At 42.5% G+C, this 23,558-nt stretch overlaps 1 long non-coding RNA gene across 1 annotated transcript; it reads left to right on the forward strand.

The window, feature by feature from the left end:
* Positions 1–3,566: 3,566 nt before the first annotated feature.
* Positions 3,567–19,189, forward strand: LOC111142127. Its single transcript, XR_002640240.1, has 4 exons — positions 3,567–3,831; positions 14,584–14,763; positions 17,066–17,178; positions 17,833–19,189. It is a non-coding gene; the product is annotated as an uncharacterized LOC111142127 (long non-coding RNA).
* Positions 19,190–23,558: the final 4,369 nt, after the last annotated feature.

Here is a 23,558-nt window from a genome sequence, read left to right on the forward strand (position 1 = left end):
CCACCCAGGCGGCCTCCCCTTATAAAAAACTTTTAATAAGAAACAACCGCAAAGGTAGTTTAAATTTGAAAAATATTTATCCTTACAGTTATGGAATGCAGAATAAGTTTCTCTTCGTGTCTCGTTCTCTTTTCTCAGACATCGGCAGAGAACAAGCATTTCTATAATTCATTTCCCTTCTATTTGTCTGTTTAGTTTCAGATATCATTAAATCCATATATGAATTATGAGGAGTGCATTTTGGGGTATATGCTTCCAGAGCACGTAAATGAGGTGTAAATATCATTCCCATTAATTCAGGAATATCTTAACAAGCCCTAAAAAAATTTTTGTGTGCCCTATTCCATCTTTTTGGCACAAGGGATCCTATGGGTAACATTATCCCAAACCTCACATTCCTTGATCTTTGGCATTTGGCACACCCAGGGCTCCTGCCCAGAATTCAACAGATTAGCTCCCTGTCTTAGTTTTATTACTTAGGACGTAGTGCTGGGGAGATTGTTTTAAATTTCTCGTTAGCAGACCAGTCTTCAGCTGTGACTCTCCATGGGACTGACTTGGGGCAAATCTTAGAGTCTCTGAATACCAGGTGTGGGAGATTATGGCATCCAGTGTCCATTTTATAGACGAAAATATTCTAATCCTTGACTTCCTGTAAAGTGGGGAAGTTAAGATGATTTATAGGTTCCTTCTGGCTTATGATTCTGTGATTTCTGTTTCCTACTCAGAATCACGTAGTCCATCCACGTGGATCAGGTTATTTTCCAGGGAAGCCGATTCTTGATTTTTGGCTAAAAACTGCATATTCACAAGAGTCAAAGGAAGATGATCATACAATAGTGTAGACGGAACAGTGAACGTTTATTATCTTACTGGAAAAAAGCCCGTGATAACTTTGTGGTTGCTCAGTGGTGCTAAACACTGCTTCATTGTTGCGTGCAGACTCATCCAGCCCCTGTTACTGGCCAGGCTCTGTCTTCAGAGAGACAAACAGGAGTATTGCCCTCTTCAGGCTGTTGGAGGAGATGGACAGGGAATCGCAGCCGTACTTATTAAATGGAATTTGCTCTAGTGTTCCGAAGGGATCTCAGAGCTTCTGTTTTATGCTCCAGCAGTTTGGGATCCCCACAAAGGTGTTCAGCTGGGGGAGCAAAGCAGGGGCTGAAATCCTAACTCTTTCCCCAAGTCTGCCTGTGTTGGCCAAAGAGAAACAAGCCATTAAAAATCCAGTTCTCCTGGTGGGGCCTTCTGTAGTTTGCTGTGTCCCCTGTGTCCTAACGGCTGCCCTGTAGGATGCCCTAAGAGTTTGACACGGGGTACCTAACCTAGCCATGGTGGTGAGGAAATCTCTCCTAAGGAAATGACTTTCAGCTGAGACCTGGAGACTAAGGGAAGAAGGGAAGGAGAATGACCCAGGCAGAGGGGTCCAAGGCCCCAAGTTGGGGAAGGACTTTGAGGAAGTGGAAGAAGGTGCTTGTGGCTGGGATGCCGTGAACCAGGACAGCGGGAATGCGAACTCTGGTGGAGTTGTGGTGAGGTCTAGACATGATGGGATTCTGACCTGACTTTAAGAGCAACAGGAAAGCCATTTCTTTGTAAGACATTACTTAAGCGACTGACTTGTGCAGGTTCAATTAAACTTGATTATTATCCTCCTTTAATTCTAGTCAAAGCCCGTAGTCCTTTTTTTTTTTTTTTTTAAGATTTTATTTATTTATTTGACAGACAGAGGTCACAAGTAGGCAGAGAGGCAGGCAGAGAGAGACGGGGGAAGCAGGCTCCCGCTGAGCAGAGAGCCCGATGTGGGGCTCAGTCCCAGGACACTGAGATCATGACCTGAGCCAAAGGCAGAGGCGTAACCCACTGAGCCACCCAGGTGCCCCAAAGCCCTTAGTCTTGATCAGGATCATTTCCACTGGATGTGGGCAAGAATGCTGAGGCTGGCACCTTTGTGTTTCTTTGCAATGCTGTTCAACACACACCACAGAAAACATGTTTTCAAACTCTGGTTTCAGTAAACAAAGGGGATGTGAAGTCTTTGGACCATCAGGGCAGATACTGGTCACAACCGATACATTGCTGGTTCAGTGGGGAACCCCCTGCTGCGCCTCGCAAATCCCACCTTCTGGTGTCCTCTGTTGAGTGATGGAGGCTGAAGGTGTGCATCTTACCCACCACTAGGGCTCCCCCCCCCGCCCCCCGCCGCTGCCAGTTCAGCTTGCCTTCTCTGACATGATGAGCCAGTGGCCTGTCGTTTTAGGGGTGTGCCCCTGGTGTGCCGTTTGCGGGGACAGTGGGTGTGAATCTTCAGCCTAGGGGTGAATACCGAATCGTTTTTCTTCAAATAGCTCAACATTTTTTTTGCCTTCCGTTTTTACTGGGCGACTGGCTGGAATGTTTACAAATAGTTTGGCCAAAGGATTCACCATTTATTTGGTTTTGGAAGGAGACTTCAGAGGAGGGAGGAGAAAAACGAGCAAACCACAGAGTTCTGTTTTTTGTTTTTGTTTTTGTTTTTAAAAAAACAAACCCTGAAGATAGGAAAAGAGAGACCTCTGCTGGCCAAACTGAGATAACGCCCTGCCCTTGGTCTGTGACTCCAGGAGAAGCTGTCCCTCTGGTGGAAGCAGGTGTTGGCACGTTCATGGCTCCCTGTTCATTTCCTCAGCCATCAGTTCAGGGGTTTTTGGAGCGAATCTAAGTGACCTGTACTTCCCAGCTCAGTCCCGATTACTTCTGTTCCAGTCTCTAGGAAGAGTGTCAGTCTTTTCATATTTCTCAAAAACAAAGCTCTAAACAGCAGTGCCAGGGAAACCCTAGGCCTGAAACAGCTCCTACATCTTCTCTTTGTTTCCTTTCTCTTTCCTGCCCTTTGCCTCCCCGCCTCCCGTCTGACAGGGAAACAAAATCAAACACATCTTCCCTCAAAATCGGGAGATGGTGCTGATGGAAAGGGAGAGGGAGGAATTAACCACTTATCTGTATTCTATCCTCCACTGAATGTGGCAGCTGGGGGCCCAGGATTGGGGTTACACACCCGAGGGACTCCGTCAGTGGGAGACCCACTGCTCGTCTGGAGAAGACAGAGGGTGGTTATGTGGGAGGAGGGGGGAGGGGTAGGGGTCTCCTTGAGCCCTTTGGTTTGTCTGCAGTGAGGACCATGAGGACCAGGAGGAGTGCCCATGGCCCAAGTGCTTTACATACCTTAATTCTGTTTCCTGCTTTGCCTCTCTCTCTACAATCTTAAAACCATCTTTTTCCAGAAAAAAAAAAAAATAGGTCAGCAATTTAGAACAAAGCCTGCATAAAAATAATAGCTACGTGTGTGCTTGCTATTTTATTAGGTTTTTTTTTTTTTTTTTTGGTCTCTGGACTAAGCCGCACCCAGCCTGCATATGAGAAGAGGCTTTCCCTGGGCTCCGTGCTCTCTCCGTCCAAGAAAACACCTTGGGGCTGTGGTGGAGAGCTGCAGAGGGGCCTCCTGGTTCTGGCACTTTGTTTCCACACGATGGTTCCACGTCATGTCTCCCTGTGTCTAACCTGCTCTCACTCATTCTCCTAGGTTTTACCAACCTTTTCTGCATCTGCTAACACAGGAGCCATTGGTACCAAGTGATGGTCATTTTATGGCCGGCAAAGGACCTTAAATCATCTAGCCCAAGCCCCTCTTTTGAGACAACTGAAGCCCCGAGAGGTTGTCAACAGCCTAAAGTTACTCACCTCGCGGCTGGCTGAGGCAGGACCAAAACCCAGAGGCCCTGGATTCTGGAGGAGACACTTCCTTTAGGACACCCACGCTGAACTTGCACAGATGACCGTTGTGCACAGATGGTTTGTACTTTTACTTTCTGCTCTTTCTCCCTGGTTGCCTGTCCATCACCCCCTCTTCTAAGGCCTCCACTCCTTCATACTGCACACAGGCAAGCCTGGGCCAATTACTGTATCCACCAGGCAGCCCTGGGTGGCTTTCCTTTCCTCCCCACACTTTACCTCTTCTGCTTGCACCTGGTTAGTGCGGTAACAAATCCCTTGACTCACACCTTTACCGAGCAAGGCTCCCAGACCTTGTACCCTTCTCTGAAATGCCTATTGATGTTGGTATTCCTGGGCTGCTAGGTAGTCTTGAGTGTTTTTCATGTATGCATTAAGTTTGTGTATGTCGGAAGTTGCCTTATCCTTATTTTAACCCTCTTTGATTCCTCAGCATAGTACAGTGCCTTGGACTGGAAACACAGTCCCTTAACCCAGCAGAGTAAATCTCTGTAACTCTGGGAAGGCCAAGTACGGTGGAAAGCCAATTATATAGCCGTTTTAAAGCAGGGCGTCCTTTTCCGACTTTCAGATGATACTGTATAGTTTATAATATGGTGCCCTGGGTATCCTGTTAACATTTGCTAGTTTTGTCGATGACAAATCATCCAACCACAGAACTTCTTCATTCATGGACCTGGCGGTTATTGAAGGAGTGCCCCGAAAGTATGGTGCATTGCATTAGGCCCCTGAAGGCATTTGAAAAAAAAGTTTGACATCTGCCAGTCTGTCCCCTTCTGGCTGCCTGGAAGGTGGATAAGATGGATGCAACCTGAGGAGGCATCCTTTGTTTCTGAGGATAGAAGGTGCATTGTAGAGCACAAAGATCCTGGAACTATAGGGGGTGCCTTACCAGCTCAGCACCGCTTATCTCCAGAATTCCTTTAAAGAAAAGAAAAATACACTTTTATCTTGTTTAAGCCACTATTATTTCTGGTCTCTGTTACTAGCTGCCAAATGCAAATCTTAACTGATAGAGAGAAGTCCTTGAGGATTTTTGAGCAAGGGACTGATTCTGATTGGTAGCTATGCAAGAGATAGATTCCTGGCTGGGGGGCCGGGGTGGGGAGGTGTTCCGGGCCATACAGAGATAAAGTGGGCCTGGCAGGTGGGTACGGATAGTGGGGCGAGGCTTTGAATGAGGAGAATACACACATCTTGCAGGGGGTCATTGATTTTGTTTCTTTTCCCCCAGGACACCTCTGCTAAACTCCTGTTATATAGTGGCTACTTAAATATGTACTTCCTGAGTGATTTGCATTGTGCTATTGTCAGGTGGCCTGAAAGCTCGGGAGATTGAGAAGATGGGCATTCTTTGTGTCTTAAAAAGGAGCAGGCGAAAGCTGGCACAGGAAAAGCGTATCAGTGTTACAGTCAAGCGAAGTTACTATGTTTGCTGAACTCCTGCAGGCATTTCCAAGGAAAGGAACTTTTGTTACATGGGACTGTCTAATCAAGATACATTTGAAATGTATCCTCTCCTGGAGAGCAACTGTAAATAATATTTAAAAAATGTATCTTGGAGTAACTTGCAGGGTAAAGATACATTTCATGTGCTAAAAAACTTGTAAAAGGGGGGAAAATCTACTTTATTAACTTACTCTCAGCTTCCCATCGTCCTAGTACACTTTTCCTCTTGAGGTTGGGTGGGTAATTTCACACCTCTTAGATTAGAAGACATTTCATTCTTGTTTAAATAGGCTAGAAACATATGAGCGTAGAGCTATGATCTAGCATAATATTCCTGTGAACTAGCTGTGCTAACCTAATATCTCGGTCTCTCTGTTTCCTTAAAAATTTGTTGACAATTCCAAAGTTCTTCCAAGCCTGGCTCAAACAGGTAATTGGAAGCCTACTACAAATACCAAGGTCCCTTAAGGCATTGGCCTTCAGCCTTTATCTCCCTGCACATAGAAAGGCAGATGTGCCCAGTATTGCCTGAAAATTCTTGCTCGTTAATTATGTCTCCCCACTCTTGCCCTCATTTGGAAAAAAATACGTTTGACTGCAAGCCATTGGGGGTGCCTGGGTGGCTCAGTTGGTTAAGTGTCCCACTTTTGATCTCAGCTCTGGTCTTGATCTCAGGGTCATGAGTTCTAGCCCTGCATTGTTCTCCATGCTGGGTGTGGAGCCTCTTAAAAAAAAAAAATGCAAACAACTGAATATTAGGTGTACCTGGACTACCTGTTGCAAACTTCCATACTTTTCTACCAGCTCAATTTTAATAGCATATATGACTGTCCCTCGTTTATAGTGGGAAGAAACAGAAAAAAAAAAGATTCCAAATATTGGGTTTTGATTTACACCTCCCTGAAGTGCCTGGGTTGAATCCCCAGTAGTCTGATAAGCAGATGTTCTCTCCATACAGTTAAAGAGATAATAACACGAACCAACATTTCTGGAGCACTGTGTGCCGAGTCACATATCTACATTACTTCTTTTAATCCTGATGAAAATTCTGAGCAACAGCTGTCTCGACGAGAAAACTGAGCCTTGGAGTTATTGCTCACAGTCACATTAAGCAGCTGAACCAGGGCCCAAATTTAGGTCTCGCTGACTCTTTGCGTGGGTTTAGAGGGCATTCTGTTATTCTTGTAAATAATCTCAACGAGAGCCAACTGGCTCAGGGTGACACTCGATTCCAAATCATTCTCTTTTACTTTTTGCCAGATTGGAAGACTGTCTAGTGATTAAATATTTCTGGCCAGCAATATCTTGCCATTTATGGAAAAATGATACCCCCTAATCTTTAATAATTGTTTCATTAAGAACAAAAACAATGTGCCTGCTAAGCTTTGGAACGACTGCAGGAAAATCGCAGTACTTCTTGTACCTTCCTCTCTGTGTCTCCAGGGGCAAGATGGAAAGAAGAGTATCGCTTAGCAAAGTTGCTTTAGGAAGAAGACAAACAGAGGATGCTACTGAGCTATGATTAGTAGATAACTTTCTGTGGCAGGCTACAACCAGCACAGGACACTTTAAGGTCTGGAAACCCCTTCTTAAGGGATAAGGCCATTTTATGTACCCATAAGCTTGGAGAGCCTAAGAAAGGAGTTTTTAAAAAATACGAGCTTGTCTCAGAACTTCCTTTTGCTTTTTAGTTGCATAGAGAGTCTGGTGTTTCCAAGGCCGCCTTGTAGGTTAGGGAAGAAAACCCAATCCTCTCTTTGCCAAACTTGTTGATGTTAACTCTCCTATCTCCTACTTCATTGGCCTGGGAAGGGGGGACCTGGCTTGCTTTTGGGGAGGTATAGCAAGGTAAGAGCCAAGTGATGTTTGCTAATTTGGTTTTTTTTTTTTTTAATTTAATTTTATTTTTTCAGCATTCCAAGATTCGTTGTTTATGCACCACACCCAGTGCTCCATGCAATACGTGTCCTCCTTAACACCCACCACCAGGCTCACCCATCCCCCCACCCTACTAATTTGTTTATTTAGTGAGGGGGTCTCACTAAAGAAGTCATGTCTTTTGTGTGCCTGAAGAGTTCCTCAGGACATTTTCTCATTTATCTGGGTTTCAGGTGCTATTTTGAAGGTAATTTTGTCGAGAACAGTTCAGGCTTAGGTCTTCTTTTCAACCTGGCAGGCCCTGGAGACACCAGTTGCTTCTTGGGTGGGACTACACCCACAGCTAGGGGGAGCAGTGGGGTGGGTGGGCAGAGACAGAGTGGGTTACTTGAAATCTAAAGCAGTCCTATTTGCAACAACGTAGATGGAACTAGAGGGTATTATGTTGAGTGAAATAAGTCAATCAGAGAAAGACAATTATCATATGATCTCACTGATATGAGGAATTTGAGAAACAAGACAGAGGATTATAGGTGAAGAAAAGGGAAAATGAAACAAGATGAAACCAGAGAAGGAGACAAACCACAAGAGACTCTTAATCTCAGGAAACCAACTAAGGGTTGCTAGAGGGGAGTGGGGTGGGAGACATGGGGTGACTGAGTGATGGACAGTGGGGAGGGTGTGTGCTATGGTGAGTGCTGTGAATTGTGTAAGACTGATGAATCACAAATCTGTACCCCTGAAACAAATAATACATTATATGTTAATTAAAAAAAAAAAAGAAAAAATATAAATCTAAGGCAGTCTTCCTCAGCGGGCCATGGCAATGTCTCGGTGAACTAGGCCATGGCAGACTTGTAGGTAGAGTCATGGTCTTCGTGTAGGACGCCTAGCTTATGAGGGAAACTAATAACCTCCACACAAGGCTGTTGTCATGAGCCACTGAAATAATGTACCTAAAAGTGCTTTATAAATACATTATTATAATGTGGGAAAATGGTGGCTAAAGCAAGTGTTACAAAATGTCAGCTATTATTAGTAAGAGTGCAATTCAATATTAGGCCCACTTGGAGAAAGCTGATTTATCCAAGCATGGGTCGGTGCCTCATGTATTTGAAAAGTACATTTTTCAATACACTTGTATTTTTGAAAAGTTTTTTTTTCAGAATACATCCTCTCCCTACCTGTGATGTTCCTCAGCATCCATTCCCATCACTCCCCACTGTCTCCAATTTGCATCATCTTTTCATATAAATGCATTCTTCCGTTCAGTTTTAGCAGCTGGAACATGCATTTGGTTTCCTTAGTCGTTCTGTCCTGTGTGAAGCGAACATTGACTACACATTATTCTTTACTTCAGGAACACGAGGACAATTCAAAGCCAAGGGCATGTTGGAACACTGGATAATCTGATGTCACATGGCCCATGCTTGGAATAATAGGTATATTTTCCTCAGGCCTGGCATCTCAGACCTGCTTCGTAGGACCAGTGCCTCATTTCTAAGCACAATATTTCCTAATTACTCAAATGAGAACAAGACCATGTTGATATGATATAACTGCATTAGTGCTGGGCACGATTTCTTCTCTGGTTAGCTGACTGAATCATCATGATAGCTAACATAACTGTATGAACTGTGGCTCTTGCACCTGGAATAAGGGAGAATGACTTATGTAGCTTTGACGTTGCTCCTTTGCACAAAGTTCAGGAAAATATCTATCTGAGAGGGAGTTCTGTATCAGTTTTCTTTTCTTTCTTTCTTTCTTTTTTTTTTTTTTTTGTATATCAATTTTCTTTTTTCCTTCCCTCCTTTTTTCCAATAAAAATGTATTGAGCACCTACTGTATGCTAAACATTAGGTATAAAAAAAATCATCCCTGCTCTCAAACCCCTAAGAAGCTCAAAAGGGGTGTGTGTGTGTGTGTGTGTGTGTGTGTGTGATCACAGTACAATGAATTATGTATTAACAATGAGATAGGTCTGAACAACCTTCTGTGAGCATACACGTGGGAGAGGGCAATTCTGGGAAGGCTTGTGGAGCAGATGTTATGTTAACTATTGAAGGATAAATAGGAATTTGCTGGGCCCAAACCCAGCAAACGAGAGTAGAAGAGCGATTCGTTTGGCTGAACAGACTCTACAAAGGCACCGAGGCGTGGAGGAACATGATGGGGACATATGATGTCTAGTCTGGTCTTGCTAAGCTCGGGGAATTATGATTTGGAGTCTGTGTTAGTAATGCATGGATGCGTGGCTCATGGAATTAGACATTTGGTGGGTCTATTCCTGACGTTGCCCCATGGGTATGGTAATCATCTGCTACAATCTGCTTTTTGTAGGCAAACATTATTTTCCTTTTACTTCATGGTGTAGAATTCTGGGGGATCAGTAGAACTCTTATTAATCAGTTCTCTGTGTGGAGGTGGACAGGAGTGAAACTGAACCCTGAGTTGACTACCAGTTGCCTCCTACCTCTAAATAGGAAATACTTAGAGATTAGGCGCCACAATACAATTACCTTAAATCATCTGAATTACCTGTTCTGGTAAATAATGCTGGATTTCAAGAGTCACACCAGCTCCTTTTAGCTAGACTAGGATCACACTTAGGTGGTTTCCTCTGTCTCTTTTCTCCTGTGCTTTGATCTATTTCCTACTAACTGCCTAAAACAGAGCCTTCCCCATAAGTGAAAGAAGCTCCTGGTCCATTTTACTCTGGGTTTGAAAGGTTGCACAGAAGGGAAGTGTGAGAAGGGACAGATCTAAGATAGGCGAAGCCGAGTTGGATTGAGTCATGTGGAAGGAACAGTCAGAGGAGTCTCGTGGCTCTTCAGTATCACTTTTGTGTTCTGTTACTAGATGGAGGCAGCCTTGGAAAGCATGGTCTCAGGACGGAGTCAGGCGTGGGTTTCAGATGACTGGCTTGAGGACGTCCATGTGGCCTTGCTGAACTTTTTTGAGAACCCCACTGTGATCCAACACACTTTCACTCGGCCTTCCTTCCTTCCCGCTCCCCTTCCCTCACGGTCAGAGATACATCATGGTTTGACAGCTTCCACAACTTCTCTTGGCTCCTCCTCACTTCCTCTACAGATGTCTACCCTAGTAATTTCTTTTCTTTCTTCTCCCCCACCTTTTTTAAGATTTTATGTATTTATTTGCCAAAGAGAGAGAAAGAGAGGACAAGCAGGGGGAGCAGCAGGCAGAGGGGGGAAACAGTCTCCCTGCAATGTGGGGCTTGATTCCAGGACCCTGGGATCAGGACCTGAGCTGAAGGCAGAAGCTTAACTGAGCCAGCCAGGCATCCCCCTTAGTAAACTTCCTGCATATCTAATTCCATCTTGGTGCCCGCCTCTCGGAGGACCCAGCACAATACTGCCCGGAAAGGGCAAAGGAATGCTGTTTTCAGTTCTAATATTCTCCATTACCGAGATTTGCCAGTAGGAAAACGGATCAGAAGAAACATTTAAAAAGAAAAGAAAGAACAAAAAGCCTGTCAATAAGTCAAGAGAAAGCTGTTGAGAAGGATTAAGATTAGATAAAATAGAGATGATAGGGTAGGAGATACAAGAAGATAAAATGATTTAAAAATATTCGAACAAGCATGACGCGAAGGTGGGTAAAATCAGAATGCACGGTTGTGTGGTGGCACGCTGGCCCCATAAGGCCTGTTTCGTGGGCCTTCACTTGTCTCTGGCTGAGGCTCAGTCGTGGGCTTCCCCTTTAGCTTACTAGCTCACTCTCGTAGAATAAAAATCCTCCTTTGGAGTGGCAATTTAGTAACTGAAATTGTCCAGTTTGATGTTTAATCAAAACTCCATCTTCATTCAAGTGAAAACCTTTTCTTCTTACCTATTGACGGGGACAAGAAGGATCCTACGGCCTCTTAAATTCTAGACAAAATCCGTACTCTTGTCTCTTCTGCTCATTCTAGTTGCCAAAGCAAGTCACGTGGCCAACTCCAAAGCTAAAATTCAAGGAAACAGATTTATTCCTGAGTGATAAAACCTGTAAATTACATGTGAAGTGTGTGGATAGAGGGAGGAACAAAGGTTAGGGCCAGTAATTCAGTCTTCTGTAGTGCGGAGGGGAGAAAGTCTCTTAATTAGCTGTGCTTGGCTCCTGTGTCCATCCCTTGACCAACAGTCCCTGAGGCCAGGGTGGGGACATGGTAGTATGATTGGCAACGCTAACAGGACCCTGTGCTTAGAGTGAGGAAGAAGAGCTTTTTCCCCAAAAGAAGGAGATGCTGATCTGGGAAGAAAGGAGGAGTACTGGAACCAAGATAAGCAACGTCTGCTACTGTGCCTTGGCTTGCTGGTCCTTGTAATCGCTCTTTCACACAGGTCCTACTAATATCCTCTTTTCAGAGCTGAGAAAATCGAAGTTGAGAGAGGTTATATAACTTGCTCAAAATGACACATCTTGAGTGATGGAACTTTTTGGATTAAAAAAAATAGAGGTACCGGGACGTGGCTGGCTCAGTCGGTAGAGCATGGGACTCTTGATCTTGGAGCTGGGAGTTCACAACTCACATCAAGTGTAGAGATTACAAAAAAAAAAAAAAAAAGGTAGCTGGGGGGGTGCGCCTGGGTGGCTCAGTCATTAAACTTCTGCCTTTGGCTTGGGTCACGATTGTGGAGTCCTGAGATCGAGCCCAGCTTCGGGCTCTCTGCTCAGTGGGAAGCTGGCTTCTCCCTCCCCTACTCCCCCTGCTTGTGTTCTCTCTCTTGCTGTATCTCTCTCTGTCAAATACATATATAAAATCTTTCTTTTTTGAAAGATTTTATTTTTTATTTATTTGACAGAGATCACAAGTAGGCAGAGTGGCAGGCAGAGAGAGAAGGGGATGCAGGCTCCCCGCTGAGCAGAGAGCCCGATGCGGGGCTCAATCCCAGGACCCTGGGATCATGATCTGAGCCAAAGGCAGAGGCTTTAACCCACTGAGCCACCCAGACGCCTCCATATATAAAATCTAAAAAAAAAAAAAAAATGAGGCACTTGGGTGGCTTCATCGGTTAAGTGTCTCTTTTTGGCTTAGGTCATGATCTTGGGTCCTGGGATGGAACCCTGTCTTGGAGTCCCTGCTCAGCGGGGAGTCTGCTTCTCCTTCTGCCTCTCCCCTCCTGGCTTGTGCTCTCTCTCCCTCTCTGCCAAATAAATAAAATCCTTAAGGAAAAAAAAATAGATTTATCTATTCATGAAAGCTACAGTAGTCAAGAGAGTGGTGGTATTTATTGAAAGGATAGACACCAAGATCAATGGAACAGAATACAGAGTCCAGAAATAGACACACCCATTTATTGTCAACCAATTTTTAATAAAAGCACAAAACCAATTCGTTGTAGGAAGGATAAACTTTTCAGTAAATGGTTTTGAAACAAATAACAACCATACACACGCACACACACACATGTGCACACACACACACACACACACACAAGAAGAGAAGAGAAAAAAGAAAAAAAAAGAGGAAAGAAAAAAAGAAAAAGAATCTTGACCTATACTTTTCACCTTAGGCAAAAATGGATATGCAAAAGCCTCGCAATGGATCATAGACCTAACTGTAGAATGTAAAACTATAAAGCTTCTAGAAGAAAATGTAGAAGACAATGTTTGTGAACTTGGATGAGGGAAAGATTTCTTCGATATGACACTGAAAGCATGATTCATGAAAGAAAAAAATTGTTAATTGGACTTCATCAAAATTAACAACTTTTATTGTGTGAAATGACCATTAAGAGAATGAAAAGACAAACCATAGTCTAGGAGAAATAGTTTTGAATCACATATCTGACAAAGGACTTGCATATAGAACATGTAAGAATTTTTAAGACTTATCAATGAGAAAACCACCTGGTTAAAAATGGACAAAAGATTCTTTTAAAATTCTCTATATGAATTTATGTATATGTATATATATATATATATCCTTTTAAAAATGATTATATTTATTTATTTGAGAAAGAGAGAGAAAGCAAGCAAGCAGGGAGAGGGGCAGAGGCAGAGAGAGAGGACAAGCAGACTGTGCTGAGTGCAGAGCCCAACATTGGGCTTGATCCCACAGCCCTGAGATCATGAGCTGAGCTGAAACCAAGAGTCAGTCGCTTAACCATTTGAATGACCCAGGTGCCCCATATATATCCTTTAAGTAATACTTTATTAGTATAATCCGAATTTTCTGCATGACATAGACATTAAGGGGGATAATTTTTAAAATTTCATACAGTTGAGCAATTTTAGAGGCTGCTTTTGTTATGTATCACATAACAAGGTAAAAATATAAGATGTAGAGGTTTTCTGCCTTTCTGATACTTATTTTTTTTAGCTAAGCTGTCTAAAAAAGTAGTCAACATGGATTTAGTTAAAAAAAAAGTTCTTCTGTCTTGCCATTAAATTTTTACTATTACAAATTTATTTTTATGTCATTTATTATTTGATACAATTTTTAAAATTGTGTTTTATCTTAAAAAATTTTTATTTTAATTTCAGTGTAGTTAACATACAGTGTTACATTAGTTTCAAGTGTAAAATATAGTGATTCAACAATTCTACACATAACTCAGTGCTCGTCATAATAAGTGTACCCTTAGTCCCCTTCATGTATTTCACTCATTGCCCCAACCACCTCCCCTGTGGTAAACATCAATTCTCTATAGTTAAGAGTCTGTTTTTTGGTTAGACTTTTTTTTTCTTTATTTGTTTCTTAAACTCCACATATGAATATTTGTCTCTCTCTGACTGACTTATTTCACTTAGCATCATACTCTCTAGATCCACCCATGTTGTTTCAAATGGCAAGGTTTCATTCTTTTTTATGAGTAATATATATATATTACATATATAATATATATTTATATATCAAGTCTGAGCTGGGCTCTGTGCTCAGCGGGGAGCCTGCTTCTCTCTTTCCCTCTGCCCTTCCCCCTGCTCGTGCTCTCTCTCTCTCTCTCTCTTTTTAAATATTTTATCTATTTATTTGAAAGAGAGAGAGAGAGAGAGTGGGAGAAAGAGCACAAGCAGGGGGAGAAGCAGGCTCCTGACCGAGCAGGGAGCCTGATAGTGGGGATCGATCCCAGGACCCAGGTGAAGGCAGGTGCTTAACTGACTGAGACACCCAGGTGCCCCAGTAAATAAAATCTTAAAAAATAAAAATAAACTGCACTCCTCTTGCTTATGCCAGTGTTCCTGGAAACACTTTCCCAGCTCCCGGCCCCCCCTTGCACGGGTGACTTGACCTCATTGTAAACCCAGTTTCATGGAGTGTCTGTCCCCCTCTGGAGATCCATGTTCCTGATCTGCTTTTCCGCCACCAGATAACCCTACAAACTTGTGCCTGCCTAGACCCCACACTCGCTTCACCCTGACATAAGTTCTTCTTCCCTCTGCTTCTTGCCTGCTTGGAATTTTGTTTTCTGCCTGTGTGCCAGAGGGAAAAAATGTATCATAATGATGTACCCGCCATGTCTCCCCTCTTGTCTGCAGGAAGGCTGAATGCTTTGTGTGCTCGGCTCACTCTAGAGGCCTTGTTGAATTAAGCAGAGTGCCTGGCAGGGAAGAGGATGAAAATGCTGAGAGAAGACCAAATTGCTCTCCCCCACCGCAGGCGGAGGGTGAACCTTGAAAGAAAAGTTCACAAGAAGGTTGAAGAGGCAGAAGAGATGGGTGAGCTATAGGCTGTAGGGCTTTTGAGGAAAGAGAAACTTGATGCATATTTGAAAGGAAGGTTTCCTGTATGACCTGTACAGGTATTGTTGTCTTTGCCTCCCTAAGAAGCTGGCTGTGTGGGAGCTTAGAGGCAGTAAGTGCCGAGGTTGGCCTTAAGGCAAGGGCAGAATGACCCCAAACAGCCCAAGTAGTTTTAGGTGGGAAGAGTGAGGCAAGGGAAGGCCTCCCAGTGGCATTTGCTCAGGCCTCGGGGATTCTTCAGAAAGCCTGCAGGAAGAAGCTACGCCTCAGAGCAGTCCAAGAAAGAGAGACATGAGGGCGTTTACCTGCCTGCCCCCTCCTGTCTCCATTTCCTTTGGCCAAGGTTTCCCCGTACAGGGAGCTAAACCCCCTGAACTCCCCGCGGGTGTGGTCTGGCCACTCTGTGACCCCCCTCAGAAAATCAAGTTCACACCTTGCGGCTTGGCTGTTTCACTGAAGTCTGGAAGTGGGGTGACTTGCATGGGTGGGGCACTGACTGCCTGAAAGACCGGAAGAGGAAGCGGAGGGAATCTGAGAAGGTTGGAAGCATTTGTCCCTGAAACTGAGAAAAGCTTTTATTTATATCTTGCTCCAAATTGTATTGTGGTTTTTTTTTGTTTGTTTGTTTGTTTTGTTTTTTGTTTTTTTTAAGAGAGAGGGAGAGAGGGAGAGAGAGAATCATAAGCAGGCTCCATGCCTAGCACAGAACATGACTTGGGGTTCCATCTTGTGACCCTGAGATCACGACCTGAGCCGAAATCAAGAGTTGAACGTTTAGCCAACTGAGTCACCCAGATGTCCCAATGAATCATGTTTTTAAGTGCAAAGTTAATAAATGTATGAACTGATGTGTTATCATAAAGACTTGAAAAACTACTGGGGAAAACATTCCCTAATGCTAATTGATAATACCCCAGAAATCTTATCTTTAGAATTCCAGATTATGGGGTGTCTGGGTGGCCCAGTTGGTTAAGTGTCCAACTCTTGGTTTCAGCTCAGGTCTGATCTCAGGATTGTGGGATCAAGCCCAACATTGGGCTCCCCACTAAGCAAGGAGTCTGCTTGGTTTTTCTCTTCCCCTCTGCCCCTCTCCCCAAAATAAATAAATAAATCTTAAAAAAAAAAATCTAGATTATAACCCTAGCACACAGTCCTACCTGGTGGGAGCTTCGACCATTTTGGTTTAAAAAAAAAAACAAACAAGTTGTGTAATTACTCAATAATACATATAATATTTTTATTAGTTAAAAAAAAATCAAGCAGAAATTGCCCAAGTGAAGGCAGTTGTTTTAGACTTTTCTCTGCCCTTTCTTAAACTCAGCGCTGAACTGAAAAAGGACATGATTTAATTGGCAGATTTGGGGACAATAAAGCAGGCATGCCCAGTTCATTTGCATCCACTCTCCTCCTTGGAATCGAGCGAGCACGAGGTCTGCTCTCAGGGCAGCCTGACGCCCCCACCCACAGGGAAGCAAGTCCCCTTTGGACGAGACCTGCTGGCTCTCACTCCAGCTGGGTGTCGGGAAGCTCTTCTGACTCAACCCAGCTTTATCAGGAGCTAAGTAATACTTGGGCCTTCTTCGTCCACTCCTTTATCTTAATTCTTCATTTGCTTTAAACTCAGAAAAGGAGACAGGGTGCTATTTATTGGGTTCTGCTTCAGTGTTCCAGCCCGTTGTATGCTGGCCAGAAAGTGGACGTGTAAGAAATAAGGTGCACAATTAGGGAGAAGCCCGTGAATACCCGGGGAGTGACGGAGGCCTCTGGAGTGGCAAGGGTTTGGCCTTGGCCCTGCGGTCTTGTTCCTTAGTGTGCATGTAGGACATTTTGATCTTGGCAGTGTGTATAGGCTTGCATTGAGCCAGGTAGGTTTTCATGGTGGTGCACTTGGCTCTGAACAGTGGGGGCCTGGGAAAAAAGGCCTTGGAAAAGCCACTCTGAATCTCTAAGAGGGCCTTGGCAAGGGCACAGAGGCCATAGAGAAGGACTTAGTGAGGCCAGCAAGCTGAAGAGGCCTTAATAAGCAGTTCAAGCCGAGGCAAGGATTCAATTATAGGGAGAGAGAAAGTCTTTTCATATACTGCCCTTTTAGATATTAAAGGAGTAGAAAAGTATTTTCTCTTTTTAAACAGTGGGGGCAGCTGGGTTCTCTTTGGACCAGAGAGCACGGGTGAGAGACGAGTTTTCAATGTGCTAGTACTAGGTCTGGGAGGGTAATGTGAACAAACAGCTCCAATTTTAATTCCTCTTTTTTATGTTGCTTTGAACTATCTTCAAGGGCAAAAGTGGATGGACTAAGTTTGCATTGATGTGGCTCAAGAATCCCTCCCTCTACTTGTCCTCAAGTTGCTAGACGCTGGTTATTTAAATATGATGGAGAAATCCTCCCAGGTAATGGTTTTCTTAGGCCTAAGGAATTCCACTAGAAGGGGGTGGTGGAAAAAGCCCCTGCAGCACAAGAAGAAAAATGCTTCCTGGTTATTCTGGGAGCTCTGTTACTGGACGGAATTCACCTTCATTGCAACGCTATGGTGCAGGCACCTAAAGGTCAAAATGGCCATGGAAATGAAAAGGTTCTGATCAGCAGGGTGGGAAAGAACAGCTCCACAAATAAGGTCGAATGACTGAAGGTGTTGCTACTGCACATTTCTGCCTTTGCAAGAAGGCCCCCCCTCCCACCAAATGCCTTCCCAGAGGTGGGGCGTCCTGGTTATGGTAAGTGCAAGGTGCCATTGTGCAGAAATTAACCTGTAGCTAGTAGATTTCTCCTAACTGGGTTTTAATTCACAGTGCACATGTTCTGGATTCTTGGTCTCAATCAAATGGCTTCTTGGTGAAGCTGTTATCTTTGCGATAGTCTTTGGCAACCCAAAATGCTGGTGCTGGCTATTTTGCTTGAGATACTTGTGAAAAAATTGTCTTTTCTGGCTATGGTATGTGTAGAGCTGGTGCTATATGATCAATTTGCATCTTCTACTAAATCTATAGACTCTAGGAAAGAGCACATTACAGACTTGCTGGTGTAACTGTTGTTTTCTAATTTAGGGGTCTTGTAGGAGCTGCCGCCATTCCAGTGAGATCTGGCTTAAGCTGTAGTTACTAAAGATTCCTGACTCAACCCAGACATTGAAATCCCCTCCAACTGAGACAGAGCGGAATAAAAAATTGGGGAAGATGAATTTTGGACCTTAATTTTTTTGAATTTTAACCCACAAAAACAAGATAATTTTATTTTGAACCTTCCTTTCTTTGAACTTTCATGTCTCATGATTTGGATTTCATTCCTTGGACCTTACTTTCTCCCTAACCATTTGATCAAAGGAAGAGAAGAAGTTAATGTTAACAAATCTTTTCCCCTCAACATTATTGGCATTTTGTTATTGAGGTTTTGTTATGCATATTAATATTGGAATCACGTAGTTTTGTCATATAACCTCCATCCTGATCCTCTGATTTCCTCTGCCGACAACACGGACAGGCATGATAAAAACGGGTGACAGGAAAATGAAAATTTCAACCTTGGATACAAAAAGGCATTGAACTATTTAATTAATGCATTATAGGGAACTATTTTGGAACCTTTTGTGAGTGAAATCTCTTCCCCATCACTGCTCCTGGGAGGACACCAAGTTGGCGGGTATAAGAGGGAAGGGTGGCCTCTTGAAGATGGAGCAAGACTGTTCTGATAGGCTGCTGGGACCCTCTCTTAAGGATGTCAGATACACCTCTGGTTGACAGAGATTTAATGTCTATGCCAGTGGTTTAAGAGAACCAAAAAATCAAGGGGCTATTAGTGGGAGAATAATTCTCCCAACTTTTGATATTACCTTCTGTCATAGGCTGAGTGGTTCCCCAAACATGTCCATGTCCTAATCCCCAGAACCTGTGAATATCTTACCGTATAGCAAAGACTTTACAGATGTGAGTAAGTTAAGATCCTGAGGTGGGGAGGTTATCCTGGATTATCTGGTTGGCCTGATGTGATCACAAAGGTCCTTATAAGAGGGACACAAGAGGAGTAAGAGTCAGAGAGGAAGGTGATGCGATGACAACCAGAGATGCAACTGATGATCATTGGCAATGGAGGAAGGAGACACAAGCAAAGAAGCACAGGCAGCCACAAAGGACAAAAAACCCAACAATAACAACAACAACAACAAAAAACCTGCCAGCACCTTGACTTTACCTCAGTGAAATGGATTTTGGACTTCCTACCTCCAGAACTACTAGAGAGCAAAGTTGTGTTGTTTTAAGTAACCGCATTGTAATTTGTTGCAGTGGCCACAGGAAATGAATATACCTTCCATACTTGAGGGAACCTGACTTAGTAGATCTTTTGTGTCCTTGGAGAAGGCGATGTAATCTGATGGGTGAATCTGGAATAATAAATCGGACACGATTGGGTTGGTTTCATTCTTCTTCCTCTCTGGGAGCCAGTCAGCCCAACAAAACATAACATCTGCCTTTTCCAGGGCAGGGCTACACAGGTGTACCTGGGGCTACTGGGTTTGGCTGGTTATATCTGTACAATTGTGTGGTTCAGTATTAGGAGGCTCATTTGCCTTTCATGCGAAACTATATTCTCCAGTGGCTTTTTATCAGGAAAGGTGATATTTTGGTTCCTATTGACTGTTTCTTGAATTATTTCTCTCGTGTGTAATCCAAGCATGGTAAAAGGGTGAACTCAAAGATAATGGATTGAACAAAAATGATGCAACCTTCTCTTCCAGCTCCAAATTCTGTAAGGAATGGAAAAGATAGATGAAGAAAATCAAACTGCATGGAAAACAAGAGGGGAAACTTTCCAGGGACCAGCAATTATGACAAAAAGGTCTGCATGTCATAGGACCAGGTGAAGAAAGTCTACTGTAACTAAAACTAGAACAGTGATTTTTTTGCTGTAAAATATAGGAAAGAGACCCTGAATGCTCATTGCCCCAAAGGGATAGATGCTATCAGCAGGGAAATGTTCAAAGTTCAAATAAATTAACCAATTCAGGTACCAGAGCAGGAATATCTAGATGGTTTGATTCTTCCTCACCGCCCCTTCAGCCAGATGATAGTCATGGCAGTGTCTCTCGCCCATGGGAAGAAAATGGCGAGGAGGGTGAGAGTAAGAAAGTAAGGAAAGACCCCACCTTCAGGGTCTAGCGGTATCTGGGAAGAATGAGGAGAACCTGCACCAGAACACTATCTACCAAGGTATAACCAGTGATACCTTCTATCCTTCCTCAAAACAGGTTAAGATAAGTGATAGGATGTAGGCCTAACAGGGGATGTCTTCTATAGAGATAAGCGAAAAATGAAGAATGCCAAACTTGAAAGAAGGCCACTGTGAAAGAGATGGAAGAAAGGCAACAACAGATGGTCACAATTTCTGAGAAAATGGAGTTAGTAGAGCAAGAGGATTAGGGCTTTACAATAGGTTATGATTTGTGTTGTGAAAGAAATGTGAAGGTTTCATACACTTAAGTATGAATAAACTGGAGATTATGGAACCTGCTGAAATAATAAAACGGCTAAATCAAGTTTGCTGAAAAACAAATTAACAAACTGGAAAACAGAGCTATGAAATTCTCTATAATTAAGATAAGTGAAAGATCCAGAATTCTAATTTTTATCTAATAAGAGTTCCAGGGCACCTGGGTGGCTCAGTCGGTTAAGTGGCTGACTTTTGATTTCAGCTCAGATCATGATCTCAGGGTCCTGGGATAGAGCTCTGCATCGGACTCAGTGCTCACTGGGGAGTCTGCTTTGGGATACTCTCTCTTCCTCTGCCCCTTCCTCCTGCTCTCTCTCTCTCTCTCCCCTTCTCTCAAATAAATAAATAAATCTTAAAAAAAAAAAAAAAGAAAGAATATAGAGTAGGGAAGAGAGGCAGAGCATTTAAATAAGTCCGCAAAGAAGGCTTGATGGAAAGCGCCTACAAATAGTATGAAATTTATGAATAGAAGAGATAAGGAAAGAAGCCTTAAAATCTTCCAGACAAAACAAATAGAATGCCTGCAAAGGAGGGAGACTCAAACCAACATCAGATCTCTCAACAGCACTGTATTAAAAAGGAAAATCAAAAGACAAGTAGGATGGTGAACCTTATATTAAGATTCATAAAATGCAAATAAAAACAATAACGAGATGCAATTTTTAAGCCAGCTCGGCAAAAATAAATATAAGTATGATACCTATTGTTGAGGGCATAGAGCCATAGGACCTACTCTGTACCACTAAGGGAAGGTAACTGGTTTGTCCACTTCGGAAAACAATTTGGTCATGTCTGGAATAGTTACAGATGCACATAACGTAGCCCTAGGATTCCACTCTGAGACATTCACTCTAGAGAAAGTCTTGCCACGGGACATCAACAAGACTCAGAAGAGAATGTTCAGAGCAATTGTTAAAATAGAAAATTCTATTGTTAAAATAGAAAAATTGGAAGCATGCATTAGAAAATGTATTAGAAAAATGAGTAGTTAACTTGGGTTCTTTTCTTTCTCTCTCTCTCTTTTTAATTGTGTTATGTTAGTCCCAATAGAATACATCATAGTTTTTGATGTAGTGTTCTGTGATTCATTGTTTGTGTATAATACCCAGTGCTCCATGCAATCCACCTCCTTAATACCCACCACCTGGCTCACCCATCCCCCACCCCCTCCCCTCTGAAACCCTCAGTTTGTTTCCCGGAGTCCATAGTCTCTCATGGTTCATCTCCCTCTCTGATTTCTCCCCGTTCATTTTCCCCTTCCTTCTCCTAATGTCCTCCATGCTCTTCTTTATGTTCCACAAATAAGTGAAAAGAAGGCCCATATGCAACCCGATGCTCATAGCAACAATGTCCACAATAGCCAAAATGTGGAAAGAGCTAAGATGCCCTTCAACAGGCAAATGAATAAAGAAGATGTGGTCCATATACACACTGGAATATTACGTAACCATCAGAAAGGATGAATGCCCAACTTTTGCATCAACTTGGATGGGACTGGAGGAGATTATGCTGAGTGAAATAAGTCAAGCAGAGAGAGTCAATTAACTTGGATTCTGTTTATAAAAAGATTATTATAAATGAATCTGATGAGATTATGATTAAGCTTGAGCTTCACATTCAGCATGGGGATGACTTTCACCAATGTAATGTTGAATGAAAAAAGCAAATTGTCAAAAGAAAATATATTCAGTAAGATATAATTTATATAAAATTGGAAACAACTGAAAAAAATACCAAGTATTGATTCAGGATACATATGAAGTAGATAAAACCTAACAAAATGCATGGAATGATAAGCACCAGATGCAGGACAGTGTTTACCACTGCAGGAAAAAGAGGAGGATGCCATCACTAAGGAAACAACAAATCAAAAGAAGTAACTACAGAACATTTGAATCAGACAATTAAAATCTTAATCAAAGATATTGAAACATATAAATCCCATATATGTTGGGTATATATATCCAACAGAGAAATACCATTTTCTTTAATTCACATTAAACATGTACAAAAATTGAGCGTGTAGTAGGCCTGTTTCCCAACCTGTATAGTATGTGGGTCCTGTATACCAGGGGCCAGACGTTTGGGGATTATAGCCTGACTCCTACCAGCGTCCTAATCTGGGGGCTCTATTTGCCCCCAGGAGATGTGCAAATATCGTTTTCTATATGTAACATGACACCAAAAGATTTGGGAAGCAGATGCTTGACCATAAAGGAAAGCTCAATAAATTTCAGGCCTCATGCAGTGACTACAATGGAATAAAATTAGAAACCGAGGATAAAAAGAACCACCCTCAAATCTATACACTTAAAAATTAAGACTACAAAGAGACATTTCAATAACTCTTGGATTAAAGGGAAAATCCAAATAGAAGTAACATTATTTAGAATGGAACAAAAAAGAATACTGTGTATTAAGACCCATGGAATGGAACCAAAGAAGGAAATCTGTAGTTTAATTAATCAATTTTAAATTTAATTATTTATTTTAAGTTGTCTTTCCACCCAGTGTGGGTCTCAAACTCATGACCTCAAGATCAAGAGTCGCATTCTCCACCACCAAACTGAGCCAGCCAGGTGCCCTGGAAATCTGTAATTTAAATGTACTTTTTTAGAAAACAAGAAAGAAAATAAGTGCCTAGACTATTAACCCAAGGAGCTAGAAAAGTAACAAACCCAAGGAGAGTAAAAGAAAGAAAATACTGTAGATAAAATGGGAAACTCAGGAATATACATCTGATTTTTTTTTTAAGATTTTTTTTTTTTTAAAGTAATCCCTACACTCAGCCTGGGACTCGAATTTATAGCCCGGACTTCAAGTCACATGTTTCCACAACTGAGCAAGCCAGCGGCCTCCATCTTACATTTTTATTTGCTAACTCTGGCAACCCTAAAATTAATGAAAATAGAAAATGAAGTTAGGTTATTTTTGGGGTGGGGAACAAGCAATTAAATAAATTTTTAGAAAGCTTAATCAAAAAAGAAAAGATAAACTTGACTTTGGGATAGAAAGAGACATTATAGAGATTTTTCAGTTATTAGAGAATACCATGTGTAATTTGTGTGCCAATATATTTAATGAGATGGACAATTATTGCAGATAACTTGAATGTCAAAAATTGAATCCACAATAAGTAAAAAATCCAAAATACACCAACAACCACAAAAGAAATTGAAATGACTGTCAAAGGAATACCCACTAAAGAGGTCCATGGTCTAAATGCAGTCTGTGTTTTACAGTGAATTCTCCCAGGCAAAGAACAGATAGTTCCCATCCCATCCAAGCC

The sequence above is a fragment of the Enhydra lutris genome, unplaced genomic scaffold, assembly GCF_002288905.1.
Source record: "Enhydra lutris kenyoni isolate GAN:26980312 unplaced genomic scaffold, ASM228890v2 scaffoldscaffold7, whole genome shotgun sequence".
Taxonomy (NCBI): Eukaryota; Metazoa; Chordata; class Mammalia; order Carnivora; family Mustelidae; genus Enhydra; species Enhydra lutris.